This window comes from Rhineura floridana, chromosome 7 (genome assembly GCF_030035675.1).
Source record: "Rhineura floridana isolate rRhiFlo1 chromosome 7, rRhiFlo1.hap2, whole genome shotgun sequence".
NCBI lineage: Eukaryota > Metazoa > Chordata > Lepidosauria > Squamata > Rhineuridae > Rhineura > Rhineura floridana.
Window position 1 is genome coordinate 86,325,601 of NC_084486.1, and position 14,228 is coordinate 86,339,828.

Genomic DNA, 14,228 nt, shown 5'->3' on the forward strand with positions numbered 1-14,228 from the left:
TTCCATATGTAGAGGGTTTATTTTTCAGGTCACTTCTACTAAAGCTTGCATGATCCAGAATAAGAGGCACTGACTTGATATATTCTAGGCACCCTCTGTAAGCCATTTCACACAAATAAGCAATGGTATGGTGGTGACTCTAAGAATACATGTAAGCAGGCTGCTCCATATGGTGACCTATTTCTATACAGCACTCTGTATCAATCTGCTGCTTTTAACCCTGCCCCCTTGAGGGGGTACAATTGGCACAGTGGATGTTGGCAGATCTGGATGACTAGTGACAGCAACCTACATGCTTATTAGCTCCCCAAACAGGTAATCATCATAAAAGGCCTCAGAATGCTTGTGCATTCTTCATACACAATGACATGCACACTTTAACCTACAAACAGAGAGGGCAGAGTTGAAGAACCTTTTTTCCTTCCTGTCAAGGAGCTCATTCCCTCTGGGGTAATCTGCTGGCAGGTGCATGTTGACAGGAAGTGGGGCCAGATCTACAAGAAGGCAGTGGGCAGGGCACCCTTTTTATCTCTGCCCTTTTCTCTCCCTCTTTCTACCATTCCCTTTTCCCCCTCTTTGACCCCCACATGAAATCATTGAAGGATACAGGTAACCCATTCCTGCATTTGGCCACTAACTACAGAGAAGAGTGATAATAAAAATAGAGCAGCCAAAGTCAAAGGATGGAAACTCAACATCCAGTTCTAGTGCCTCTACAGCATGGTAGCTTACAACCCTATAACATCTTTCCCACAATGAAGACAATGTGTGCCTGGCTTTCATACAATCTGTGAGCCACTGTTGGGCTTTGGCTGCAATAAAGAAACCCAATTTCAAATTCCTGCTCTGCCATAGATTCACCAAGTGGCCCTTTGGTAGATTATTCTCTCTCAGACATGCTTGTTCCCCTAGCAGTTTTTCTAAGATAAGACAATTATGGTCATGCACTATAAACACTATACATAAAATATTAGTAGCACTACCATCACCTTCTCCAATAATTAACTGGCCAAAACCAGACGGCAAGTGACGGTGAGGAGGCTGACACACCCTCAAACAAGACAAGTGGAGGTAGGGGGAAATCAGAATAGCAGAAAATCAAGCAGATGTAATATGCTAGCCCCCAATGTGTCATGAGTCGCGCCAGTCAAATCTGCCTTCCTCAAAAATATTTCATGGGGATCATGAAACCAGAACTTTTCCAATGTCTGAAATTCTGTATTTTAAAAGTTGAACATTTATCAGGAATCAAGACCATGGCATTCAAACCAATCATGTTTATAAAGTAAAAATACTGCAAAATATTAAAATAAAGTAACCCTACCCACTGCAAAAAACATTTAAAAAAAGAAAACTGTTGGAAATGTTCATGGGATGCTGAAGATTTTACAGAGCTTCTACCCTTTCTAATGAAAGTACTTGAGGGTTTTTTCTTGATATAGCATGAGAAGCACCTCATTTGGCTGGAGGAGAGATGCAGAGGACGTTCCTGTAAAAGACAGTGTAGTATGAAAGAAGCCAAACTCTGACTCACACAGTGTCTTGCTCACAACATATCTTAAGCCAGTAATATGTCATGTTATCATATAGAATACCATCTCCCTCTCCATGCCCCTCTAAATAAAATAAAAACAAAGTAAAAACTGGTAATAAGTACATTTTAAAACAATTACAAAATTCAAAGGCAAAAGTTCACACTAATTAATAATTGTAACTTGGAATTATTCAACATCACTGGACAACAACATTAAGTTTTCAATGTGAAACTTGAGCTTGGCATATTTAGCATGTCTCATGTTGTCCTTTCGGCGCCAGGTTAAAACCTTCCTCTTTCCCAATGCATTTTTAACTTAAGTTATTGATTTCTTTTTGTTGTAACTGATTTTTGATCGTTTACTGTTATATGTTTTTATTTTATTATATGTGTATTTTACTATATTCTCTGTTGTTCACCGCCCAGAGAGCTTTTGCTAGTCGGGGGGTATATAAGTATAATAAATAATAATAATAATAATGATGATGATAATGATGATGATGATGATGTTACTTGTGGACACATCTATCTATCTATCTATCTATCTATCTATCTATCTATCTATCTATCTATCTATCTATCTATCTATCTCTATCTATCTCTCTATCTCTCTAATCTAACTAATTTCATTTCCCACCCTTCCTCCCAGAAGGAGGCCAGGGCAGTAAACAAACGATAAAGAACATCTATAAAACATCTTAAAAAGAAAGCATCTTTAACATATTTTTTTTAAAAAAACCTTAAAAACAATTCCAACACATGCAGACTGGGATAAGGTCTCTACTTAGAAGCCTTGTTGAAAGAAAGATTTTTAACAGGCACCAAAAAGATAGCAGACATGGCACCTGTCTAATAATTAAGGGGAGTGAACTCCAAAGGGGAGATGCCACAACATGAAAGGTCCACTTCCTGTTGCATGGAACGGACCTCCTGATGAGATAGTATCTACAGGAAGCCTTCACCTGCAGAGCACAATGATCGACTGGGTATATAAGGGGCGGGATGATCTTACAGGTATCCTGGTCCCAAACTGTATAGGGCTTTTTAGATCAAAATCAGCACCATGAACTTAGCCCAGTAGCTAATGGGCAGCCAGTGGAATTCTTTTAGCAGCAGGGTAACATGTTGGCAATGTCCTCCTCAATGAGCAGTTGTGCTGCCACAATTTGCACCAGCTGTAGCTTCTGAACCAACCTCAAGGGCAGCCTCACATACATTGCAGTAATCCAACCTCAAAATGCTTGAGGTGGGAGGCTGTAACATTTTGCCAAATCCCATGGGGATGCTTACAAAACCCTAGGTTTCTATGAAAACCTGGTTGAAACATAGCCTAAGTGGTACTATACTAACAGAGCCTTTCAATAACTCTTTTCACATGAAACTATAACACTGAGATAATATCCAGGGAGAAAGACATAACAGATGAAAAATAAGGAGGCATTTCAACCTGGAAGCACTAAGAGTGGTATAAACTACATCCTCATTTGTACGGAGAATTTGTTGGTGCAAATGAGCTCTCAATCTGTAGATGCATCCATAGGAGCTCTACAACTCACCCTTTATCCTGATACAAGATCTTTAGCACTTACAACTGCTACATTTACTCACTCACCCACTCATCCTCTGTGTCTGAGACACAACTTCTCCATCAGCACCTCACCTACCTTCCAGGCTGGGAAAGGATAACATCAACATGTGCTGGCAAATGGAGACTGATCAACCTCTTCTGCCTAGACTTGACCCTGAGCCCTCTCATTTATGAACAAAATAATTTCAAAAGGGGTAGCCATATCACTCTGTAGCAGCAAACACAAGAGTCTCCCCTATAACAATATACTGTGTCATATGTTTCCATAGACTGAAGCCTACTTCATCAGATGCATAGAGTGGCCGAAAAGTTTAGTAGCCCTATACACAAATTGATTCAGATAAAAGCAACCAAAACCAAATCACACTTTACAATGTAGCCCCATGGCAAAGAAAATACAAGAGAATTGTAGGTGTTCTATCTAGGCTACAGATGGAGTTCAATTTCAGTTGGTGTCATCACAAAATGAAATCTGGCAAGAAAGGAGTAATTGACCATTGTAGAAGCTGCCAGTGAGCAAAACAACTGGTGAATTCTCTTCACTTTTTTGTGCAAGAACTGGCAAGGTCACTCTTGCATTACATAATGTGGGATTGGAGGTGGATGAAAGAGAAAAAGTAGTTTGCCATTTCCTTGCCTAGTACCAGTCAAATGATGAGACAGCTTAAGACTTGTATTTCTGGAGGCTGCCTATGTGTCTCCAACAGATTAAGGTATTCTGGGGTAAATGCAAACCCTATGTGTAGGAGTCACTGCAGCTGATTTACCCACAGATATAAGTATATACATTAACACTGCTAGTCAGAGTAGACCATCCATGTGAGTAATTATTTCTAGAGGCAAACATGCTGCAGTACTGCTCTCCTGGCTCAAACAATCCACTCATTCCACCACCAGCACTCCTTTCAAATCCACAGATCAAGGAGAGGTAAACCACAGTCCCAATTCAGCTTAATTTGGTTGAATGATTGCTGGCTAGGTCAATGGAAGCCAAGACTCTGGAGTTCAACCCACTGCATGCTCATCACAGAAAAGCTTTTCATGTTCACAATACTACAAAGTGGCATTTGGACTCAAAACAACAGTTCCCTTATTTCGTTGGCAAGAAGCTCTTGTATCTTTTGCTACCCACGTCCCTTCCAAGTGGCAGAGTTATCATCTTACTAGAATGAAGGCTGCCTGCTCAATAGTTTGAGTGCTGAATACACAAAGTCATCTAGTAGAGGGCAACAGAATTTATTTTGCCAGCAGTTCTCCTATTTTATAATATAACAATTGTTATAATAATACCCTTCCTGAAATAGAGTTCTAACCATGTCACACTAATAGTACTAGGAAATCAGTGGCACAGCCAAGACCCAGAACACAATCAGATGAACTGGAAGTTCTCCCACTTTTTTTTAATCCACCCCAGTCTTCATTATCCAATATTATTTATTTATTTGATGTATTTGTTTTATTAGTCACTTCACATCAAAGCATCAAAGTGACTTACAATAAAAATAACCAATACACCACAGCAACAATCGATAAATATAAAACACGACAGAAACCAAATCACTTAAAAATGACAACCACAGTAGCAAAAGCCCTGCCCCCTAATAACAGCACAAAAAACCCCTCACCAACAGTACTAGTAAAGACAAAGAAAGGTCTTTGCTTGCTGCTGAAAATATGTTAATATGGGTGCGAGGGGCAAGCCTCTTTAGGGAGAGCATTGCAAAGTGGGGAGGCACCACTGAGAAGGCCCTCTCTCTTGTTTCCTCCTTCTGTATTTCCACTGGAGGGGCACTCAAACGAGGGCGTTTGAAGATAACTTCAGGGCTAGGGCAGGTCATAATGAAAGAGGTTCTGTGAGGTATTGGCGTTAGTGTGAGGCTTTATACATCAAAACCAGCATGCTGAATCTGATACAATTAATTTGTAAATTGTATAACAGGGTAATTTTGATGCCAATGAGTTAACACAATCACTTCATCTCTCTCTTTCCCCCAAATTTAAATAAAACAGGGGTGGCTAACATTTTCAGGTCTGAGGGCTGCATCACCACCTTCCATGTGCTGCATGTGGGCAGAACAAAAAAGGCGGGGCCACCATACAGCTGTCATTCATATACACACACCATGTACGGACATGGGACACAGATCATTCCCACTCCCCATTCACCAGTTGATCACTCCGGTAAGGTGGGAAGGAGTGATCTATATCCAAATCTGGTGCTAGAATGGGCAGCGATGTTTCAACCTCACTGCCCATCCCAGTGCCACAAAAGAGATGCTGAGTCTCTCTCTCCTTGTTCACTAGATGCTCAATGAGGTATAAGAGGATTGAGTGATCTGTATCCCAATCTCGCATGAGCCCTCCAGGAAGTAGCCACCTCTAGTTTAAAAACTAAACAGTTTTTTTTTACATCTGGCTCATAGAACCTTTACACCAGCATCAGCTGCTCAGCAGGTCTTCCTCATTCAAGTCTCATGAAGAAGTCCTGACTGCCTTAAGCTGATTTTGTGTGAAAAATCACCCTCTCCCCAATATTTTAATCATGTGTGCACATACTAAAACAGGGGTGGGGAATCCTTTTCAGCCTAAGGAACAGATCCACAACCGGCTCACCCTCTGCAGGTCATTTTTGGCATGTGGGCAGCACCACACATTTGTGATCCCAAAGTGCTAAGATCCAAGATAAGCCTGCTACAAGCTTTTACCATCTAAAAGCAACCACTTAGTGCTTGAATTGTATGTAACAGATCTCCATATCTGATGTCATGACATCAGATGACTGACGGATGTGGTTTGCCCAAAATGGCCTTCACGGCAATATTCCAAGGACTGGAAAGTCTAATTAGATCCACAGGCTGGAAGTTCCCTACCTAATAATAAGAATAATAAATTTATTTTTGTTGTCTGCCTCTCACCTGGAATGCAGGTCCTCAGGTGGATTACATGTTTAAAAATACAACAGATAAAACCATACAGAAATTTAAAAATACAAAAACATACAAAGAATCATAAATAAACAAATCCACAAAATCCTTAAACTCATCAGTATGAAGAGGTAGAAATTTAACCAAATGTTTGAATAGAAAGATGGGTCTTCAGCAGCCGTATAAAAGTGGAAAAAGAGGGGGTTGCTCTTACCTTTCAGGGGAAGACATTCCATAGTCTAGGGGCCACAACAGAGAAGGCTCTGTTGCAAGTATTTGCCAATTTGGCTTCAGATATAGCAGGCACTTGCAACAGGCCCTCTTCCCTGGCTCTTGTGCAATGGGCACAATGAGGGGCAGGCAGGCAGACAGATATCTAGGTCCCAAACCATTTAGGCTTTAAAGGTCAAAGCCAGCACCTTGAATTGGAAGCAAACTGGGAGCCCATGTAGCTCTTTCAGCAGAGGCGTTATGTGCTACATTTTGAACCAGCTGAAGCTTCCAAGTAGTCTTCAAAGTCAGCCCTACATAAAATGCATTACTGTAATCCAAATGAGAGCTGACTAGGGCATAGGTGAGGGTGGTCAGATCTGAATGTCAAGATAAGGCTGCAGCTGGTGCAACAGCCAAAGCTAAGCAAAAGTACCCCTGGCCACTGCTGCTACCTGATCTTCTAGCAGCAAGGTCAGATCCAGGAGGACTCCCAGACTGCAGACCTGCCCCTTCACAGGGAGTGCAACCCCATCCAAAGTGGGCCAACAACCCCAATCCTTGTTAGCATTTCTGCTCACCAACAACACCTCTGTCTTGTTCGGATTTAATTTCAGCTTGTTCACCCATATCCAGCAACTGCACTGCATCCTTGGGATCTGATGTGACCGATATGTAGAGCTGGGTATCATCAGCATACTGCTGGCAATTAAACAAACATTGCATGAACTCAACCATGTATATCATCCATGTGTGATCATCTACACTGGTAGGGAAAACATGCCCAAGGCAGGCTTAACTGTGCTGCTGAAATTTAGCATTTGCTCCTTGTTGACGAAAAATTGCATGCACAGTTAAAAGGAGCAGACATGGTTTAGGTTTGGCTCTCGACTGCCAAATGCTTTGTTTCAACTAACTGTAAAAACTCCACCAACAAGAGCCAGGATCTACAGTGTAGCAATTTTGGGTGGAGTCGGAGTCGGTAGAAATGTACCAACTCCAACTCCAGATTCAAAATAAATTTTGATTGACAAGTTTTTAAAAATATAAATTCAAAATGTCAAAGAAGCTTCCCATGAAGTCAGCTGTAGTTGAGCATTTCACCATAACTCAAGATGGAAAACATTTGGTGTGTCAGAGTATGACAGAGGACCCAGATGAAGACAAATGCTGTGATGCCAAGATCAGCGCATATTCAGGCAGCGATAAAAATGCTCCTATGAGAGCTTCCAATTTAAAAAGACATTTATAGCCCTTTCCAGGGCTGTGGAGTTGGAAGCAATTTTGGGTGGAGTCAGAGTCAGACAGTAGAAAAATAGAGGAGTCGGAGTCGAAGGTTTGGCGTACCGACTCCACAGCCCTGGTTCCAGAACCAATTCAGAATTGCTCAATTTTAACCAGAATTCAGAGATAATTCAGAACACAAAAATGGTGTTGCCCAAACTTTTTAAATAAAAATGAAGCTAGGATTCTCAGGATACTAATAAAAACCTGTTGGTCATACAAAACTATACCAGTGGCTAAAGTTTTACCCATCCTTATATCTCAGTTTTGATGCACGGCAATATATTTTTTAGAAGCGTTACTGTTGCTTTTGTTTATAAAATGCACTAATGAATAATACAGGAACATACATACATGGCAAGAAGCACAGCAGAATCAGTAGGCAGTCTACTGCTTTGATGAACTCACAGCTAAGTTTATTAATAAAGAACAAGTGTTCCTGGACCATTTATAAATGAATCAGACTGAAAAGCACTCTGTAGTACAACAGTAACTAGCTTCTTGGTAGGCTTTTTTTTTTTAGGTTAAATCTGAACATCACCTTGCTTATATTGCTCCCTGTGCCAGCTGGAGGCAGGCACGCCTTTAGCTTCGGCAGGGGTGGCAATGATAGCGGTGATGGCAAAAAAGCTTTGCCCTCTTTTCTTCTGGTGACTCTGAATTAGCCCACACACACTTTAAAGGTTCCAATAAAGAGATACAATTTCTTTACCTTTCCTGGCTCTGAGACCCTGGAAGTTTTTTGTTGTCCGGGTTGCCGTAAGGTTAAGTTCAGAGGATAAACTGACACGCTAGCTATGGGAAAAAGGCAGTTTCCTCAAATAAAGCCACAACGGTGCAAAAGAGACCCCTCTGGGGCTTTTATTTGGGAAAACAAACAGAAATGGCACCCAGCCCTTCTGCTTTATGGGCTAATTTAACTATCAAACCAACTCCCTCTCTCCCAGAGGCAAAGAGGGGAGAGAGACACAGCAATATGACAATGGCAAGAAACATTCAGGGGAGAAAGGACAAAGCAAGCTGTCTGTCTCCTTGTCTTTCTTGTTCAGTGTTCTTTTTCTTAGCACACGTGTGTTCTTGTAAAAACGATTAGATTGCAATTTGTATAACATGGTGACCCCCAAATTCAGACATTTAACCCCTTTTCTCTGCAAAGAATGTGAAGAATGTCTCAAAGATGGGGGAAATTCTCTCAAATTGGTGGTGGGGGCAGTAAGGAAAACTGGCAGGGAGTTCTGTGGGAATAAGCCACTGTATAGCTTCTTTCTGAACAGACAGCACTTTGGAGGTCTCCTTTGGCCGTCAGACAAAAAAAGAAAAAAGAAAAATGGAGATTCCAAATCAAAACAAAGCCATCTGTTTAAATTAGCCAGCCCATACCAGGGTGTGGGGGTGTGTGTGCTCTGTGTGTGTGTACCCACCCCACATGAAGGTGCTCTTATTCTTCATAGTTTCTATTGATTTTCTTGCCACCTAGAGGAAAATAAAGATTGCCTTATGACTTATGAGCATGAAAGTGATCAGAGCCCAAACCCACCCACATATACTGGAGGATTTTGTTACAGGTGTTGCAAAGATGCCATCTGAGCACAGGAAGGGGAGCAAAAAGGGTCAGAAGTCTTGAATCCAAGATAGATTGAAGGGTAGATGCTGTTCCTTATATCTACATAAGCAGAACTTCCAATGCTACAAAGGAGGGCTAAGAACAAAATAAGCTGAAGTCATAGAATCATATAATAGTAGAGCTGGAAGGGGCCTGTAAGGCCATCTAGTCCAACCCCCTGCTCAATGCAGGAATCCAAGTCTACCTAGAAAATATTAAAAATGTGGTCCTACACACAATTTACTTGGAAATAAGCTACACAAAAATCAATAAAGCTTCCAGATAAAGGTGGTTAGGTTTGAGGTGGAAGTTGCACTAAAAGGCAAGGCAGCATGAGAGATGTAAGGTGTGTGCCTTCTGCATATTCATTCATGTACCGAAATCGAACATTTTTGGCACAGACTTTGACTGGCCAAGAATTTTCATTTATATGGTTCTAGACCTTATGGGTGGTGAGAAATTTTCTTATAAAGACTCAGCAAAGGAGACGTTCAATAGGCTTTTGGTTACCAGAGACCAGAGCTTGGGCACCTTGCATATTGGTCCGTATTCTCTGCTGCCTCCTGTCTTTTGTCCCCCCTCCCAATTAATCCTTCCTCTCTTACACTCTCTACAACCGCAGGCATTGCCAAAAGTTTCCAAAAACAGTGATAATAAAAACACTGCAATCAAAATAAAGTTTGCAAAGTAGGGACATGCATGAAAACATGCACACTCTATTCTAAAGATATAAACAATAGTCATTAATGGGGGAATGGGGGAAGGGAGAAAGTTTGGCACACATGCCATTAAGCCGTGTATATATGGCAACATTAGAGCTTGAGTATACACACAAAGTTTATTAACACAGTGCCCCCAAAATGCAAAACAACACCATAGCTGACGATCCATCAACCTCTATAAACTGTATCCAACATTCAGGTCAACTAGCCTCTCCAGATATACCTGGAGAAAAGTCCTCTCAATTTGGGTACCAATAATTTATTTATTTGTTTAATTTAATTTATATATAAATCTTCCTCCCAAAAGAAGCTCAGGATGGCAAATAAGTGATAAAACAATAAAAAGATCATAAAAACATCTTAAAAACAATTCCAATACAGATGCAATGTGGGATAAAGGTATCTACTTAAAAGGCTTATTGAAAGAGGAAGAACGTCAGTAGGCGCTGAAACAGAGATGGCACCTGTCTTAATATTTAAGAGGAGGGAATGTCAAAGGATAGGTGCTAGAACACTAAAGACCTGCTTCCTATGTTGCACAGAATAGATCTCCTGATGAGATGGTATCTGCAGGAGGCCCTCACCTGCATAGCACAGTGATTGACCAGGTATATAGTGAGTGAAACAATCTTTCAGGTATCCTGAAAGCTGCACAGGGCTTTCTACACAAAACCAGCACCTTGAATTTAGACCAGTAGCTAACTGGCAGCCAGTGCAATTCTTTCAGCAAATATTTTTGAAATATTTTGCAATATCCTGGCAATATCCTGCCCCACTGAGGAAGTCGAGCCACCACACTTTGTACCAGCTGCAGCTTCCGGACGAACTTCAGGGCGGCTCCACATAGCAAGCATTGCAGTAATCCAGCCTCGAGGTTACCAGCACATGGATGACAGTGTTCAGGCCATCTTGGTCCAGTAATGGCCAAAGCTCCCTATACGAGCCTGCCCGGGCCCTGAAATCCTCAGGTGAGGCCCTTCTCTCAATATCTACGTCCTCACAGCACGACTAGTGGGGACACGAGATAGGGCCTTTTCGGTGGCTGCCCCGAGGCTTTGGAACTCCCTTCCTAGGGAAGCAAGAATGGCCCCTTCCTTGCAGTCCTTCCGTCAGCAAGCAAAGACTTTTTTATTTCAACAAGCCTTTGGAACTGAAAGCTGTTAAGGACAGGACTTGAAGGGTGCTGCATTGCTATGGTCTAACTGTATTATTTTAAACTGAGTTTGAATTATTTTAACTGTATGTATGAATGGTTTTAATACTGTAAATAGTTTAATTCGATTTCAATCTAAACTTTTGTATGTTTTTAATTATATATGTGCTTTTATCTGGAAGCCCCCGTGAGTTCCAGTTTTGGAAAAAGGGCGGGGTAAAAATAATGATAATAAATAAATAAATAAATAAATAAATAAATAAATAAAGCTAGGAAAAGCCTCTCCCAGCAACTGAGGTCACTCAGGCCTCTAGTGACAAAAGATGGAGCCAGGTGTATACCCAGATTATTAACCTGCTCTTTCAAGGCAATTGAATAATTATCCAGATTCAGGAACCACCTACCCACAGTGACTCCATCTTGCTAAGATTCAGGGTCAGTTTGTTGGCTCGCATCCATCCCCCACAGCTTCATATAAATATTAAACAGCACTGGGGCTTAGAGGGCACAACTGCCAGGTGGCTGAAAGACAATCACCCAGTGCTATTTTCTGAAACTGACCCTGGCTCAGGAGGATACCATGATCAATGGTATCAAAAGCTGCTGAGAGTTCAATAACAGGGTCACACTCCCCGGGTCCTTCTCCCAATAAAGGGAGAATTATCCATTTTTGGAGATGGCAGGTGTTGCCACCAGTCACCATATGCTCAGAGGTACATGTTACCAAATTCTTCCAAGCTACACAGCAAGTGCATTGGACTGTGAAAGACCAACCCAAATTGTGTTTGCATTTTGACAAATTTGTAGGGCAGTACAATATTTCAGGGAGGAGGTGAGGTCTCCTGCTCTCCTGGTGCATTCATTATAGCTGCCCAATTTCCCTGCTTTTTAAAGTTTGATAGAAATATCTATTGGCTATAGGTACATTCTTAAACTGCAAGGTTTTTTTGCCTATTAGTGAATATTATCAGAGGTTCTATTGATAAGCACTGGGTCACCATGGAAATAAATATGGCCAACACAATTTCACTTAGTGTTTTACCATTTCAAATTCTTAAACCTCAAATTATTAACACCCAGTTAAATCCTTTCACAAGAAGCGCTATGCTTACCTGGAAAATTTGGCAACATAAATTGGCCCCAATAATATCTCCTTTAATACCAATTACCCATCACCCTAAATTCTTCACACCAGACATGGAATCTCAATTAAAAATGTGAAGCATTAAGGGTTTTATAGGTTGTGTGACTTCTATGCTAATAATCTATCTCTAGACCAAATGAATCTTGCTTTGAAAGGTGCAAAATTAATTGACTTTTCTTCGCGCAAATTAGGAGCTTTATCAAACGGGACTTTGTTAAACAACAAACTACAAGGCTGTCCACACAATTTGAACAATTAGCAAGAAATATAACTAAAGGAGAAAAAGGTCTTGTATTGGCCATATATAACATTTTACTGAATGTGTCTTACAGCTCCACCATGTCCCTTAAAACTTTATGGGAAATGGATGCGGCTCTGACATCGACCTTAGAGACTGGGATGCTTGTCGATTTCGATCTGTTTCTAGTTGTATGAGAGAGAACTCATTGAAACTAATCCATCATTGGTACTATACTCTAGTACAACTCTCTCGTATGTGTTCATCCATTTTTGTCGAGCCCCAGCTCTCTCTGGAAGGGCAGGGAGGAGGAAGGCATGAGTTGCAGATGACTCAACTGCCAGAAGGCGTGGAAGATCCAGCTGTTGTTGTGTCTATTCCAGACATTCAGGAAAGGAGTGTGTTAGATGCTCCGCCAATTCCCACGGGTGACCCAGCCCCCTGTGGGGACAGCGCTCAGCCTTCAACCATCCCAACGGATCAGTTAAGGGAGGATTCCGAAAAAGCAGTAACTCCTCCTTCACCAAGCCGTGAATTAGCAGTAACCCCCCCCTTCATCCCGCAGTAACTTAGAGACACCTGACGCTTCTCAGCCCTCTACGTCCTGGACTGTTGATAAGGACCCTGTTTCGTCTGATGAGCCCATGGAGGCTTGCCCCCCCTCACCTCACTCTCGGCGGTGGGAAAAGCATACCAGGCAGAGGGCGGGTGTGCGAAGGAGTGAGAGATTGCGCTCAAAAACTTTCCCTATATAAGTCTGCTGAGTATTGAGGGGGGTGTTGAGTCAACTTTCTTCTTACGTCGCAGAGCATGGCAAGAGTGTAGTAAGGGATTCCTAGTGAGTTAATGTAGGGTTTTCTATGAAGCGCACTGCTTTTGATGTATCCATTACTCTAATAAAACAAGATTTACTTGCACCAGCGTCTCAGTCTCCTGGTATCGACTCTGGACGGGACAATTTTACCATTATGTTGGAGAGGTTGTAATAAAACTGGGACCTGTTTTCATTTAGGGTCGACTTGCAATTATGTTAAGAATTTTGAGGCTCTGGTTTATGAAGAAATGTTACTTATCTCACAAGAAAGGTTATTATTTACTCCTAAATTGTTGCTGTTAAATTATTTTGAAGATGAACCCTTAAATATAGTATCAAAAGAACTTATAGTCTATATGGCTTTAGCAGCAAGACCAGTTATTGCTACAAACTAGAAATCAACCTCTGATTTATCACTAAACCACTGGTACCAATCATTATGGAACACTGCAATTATGGAGAAGATCACACACCAACTGAGGCTTTGATAAGGTAAGGATAAACCAGATACCTTTTATATGATACTGCATCACTTCATTGACTTTACTTTGAAAGACAATTTTATGAAGAGGCCACCTATACAAGCCTGGCAGATTTGGCAAAAATTTGAACAAGAAATGAAAAGACTGTATGTTTACTTATTTCTCTATTTTCATTCTTATACAATGATGTTATGATGATTATGCAAAGTCATTTATCTTACTGGATGGAAGATGAATATTTTAAAACAATAATAATAATAATAAAATTTAATTTATGTGTCGCCTATCTGGCCGATGGCCACTCTAGGCAACGTACACGTAAACAGTTAAAACACAATGCGATAAAATACATTAATACAATATATAAACAATACAACAGCAACAACAATACTAGTGCAGGGTAAGAGGCATTTCAGTCATAGAAGTTAACCCTCCCCGGAAATCCCAAAGGCCTGTTGAAAGAGCCAGGTCTTTAAGGCTTTACGAAATACATTTAGGGAAGAGGCGTGCCGTAGATCTTGTGGGAGGGAGT

The 14,228-nt window shown here is 41.1% G+C and overlaps 1 protein-coding gene across 1 annotated transcript in view; it reads right to left on the reverse strand.

The window, feature by feature from the left end:
• The window catches only part of FBXW4 (F-box and WD repeat domain containing 4), a 126,254-nt gene that overhangs the window by 5,979 nt on the left and 106,047 nt on the right, over nucleotides 1-14,228 (reverse strand). The gene's annotated exons all lie outside the window — the stretch shown is intronic.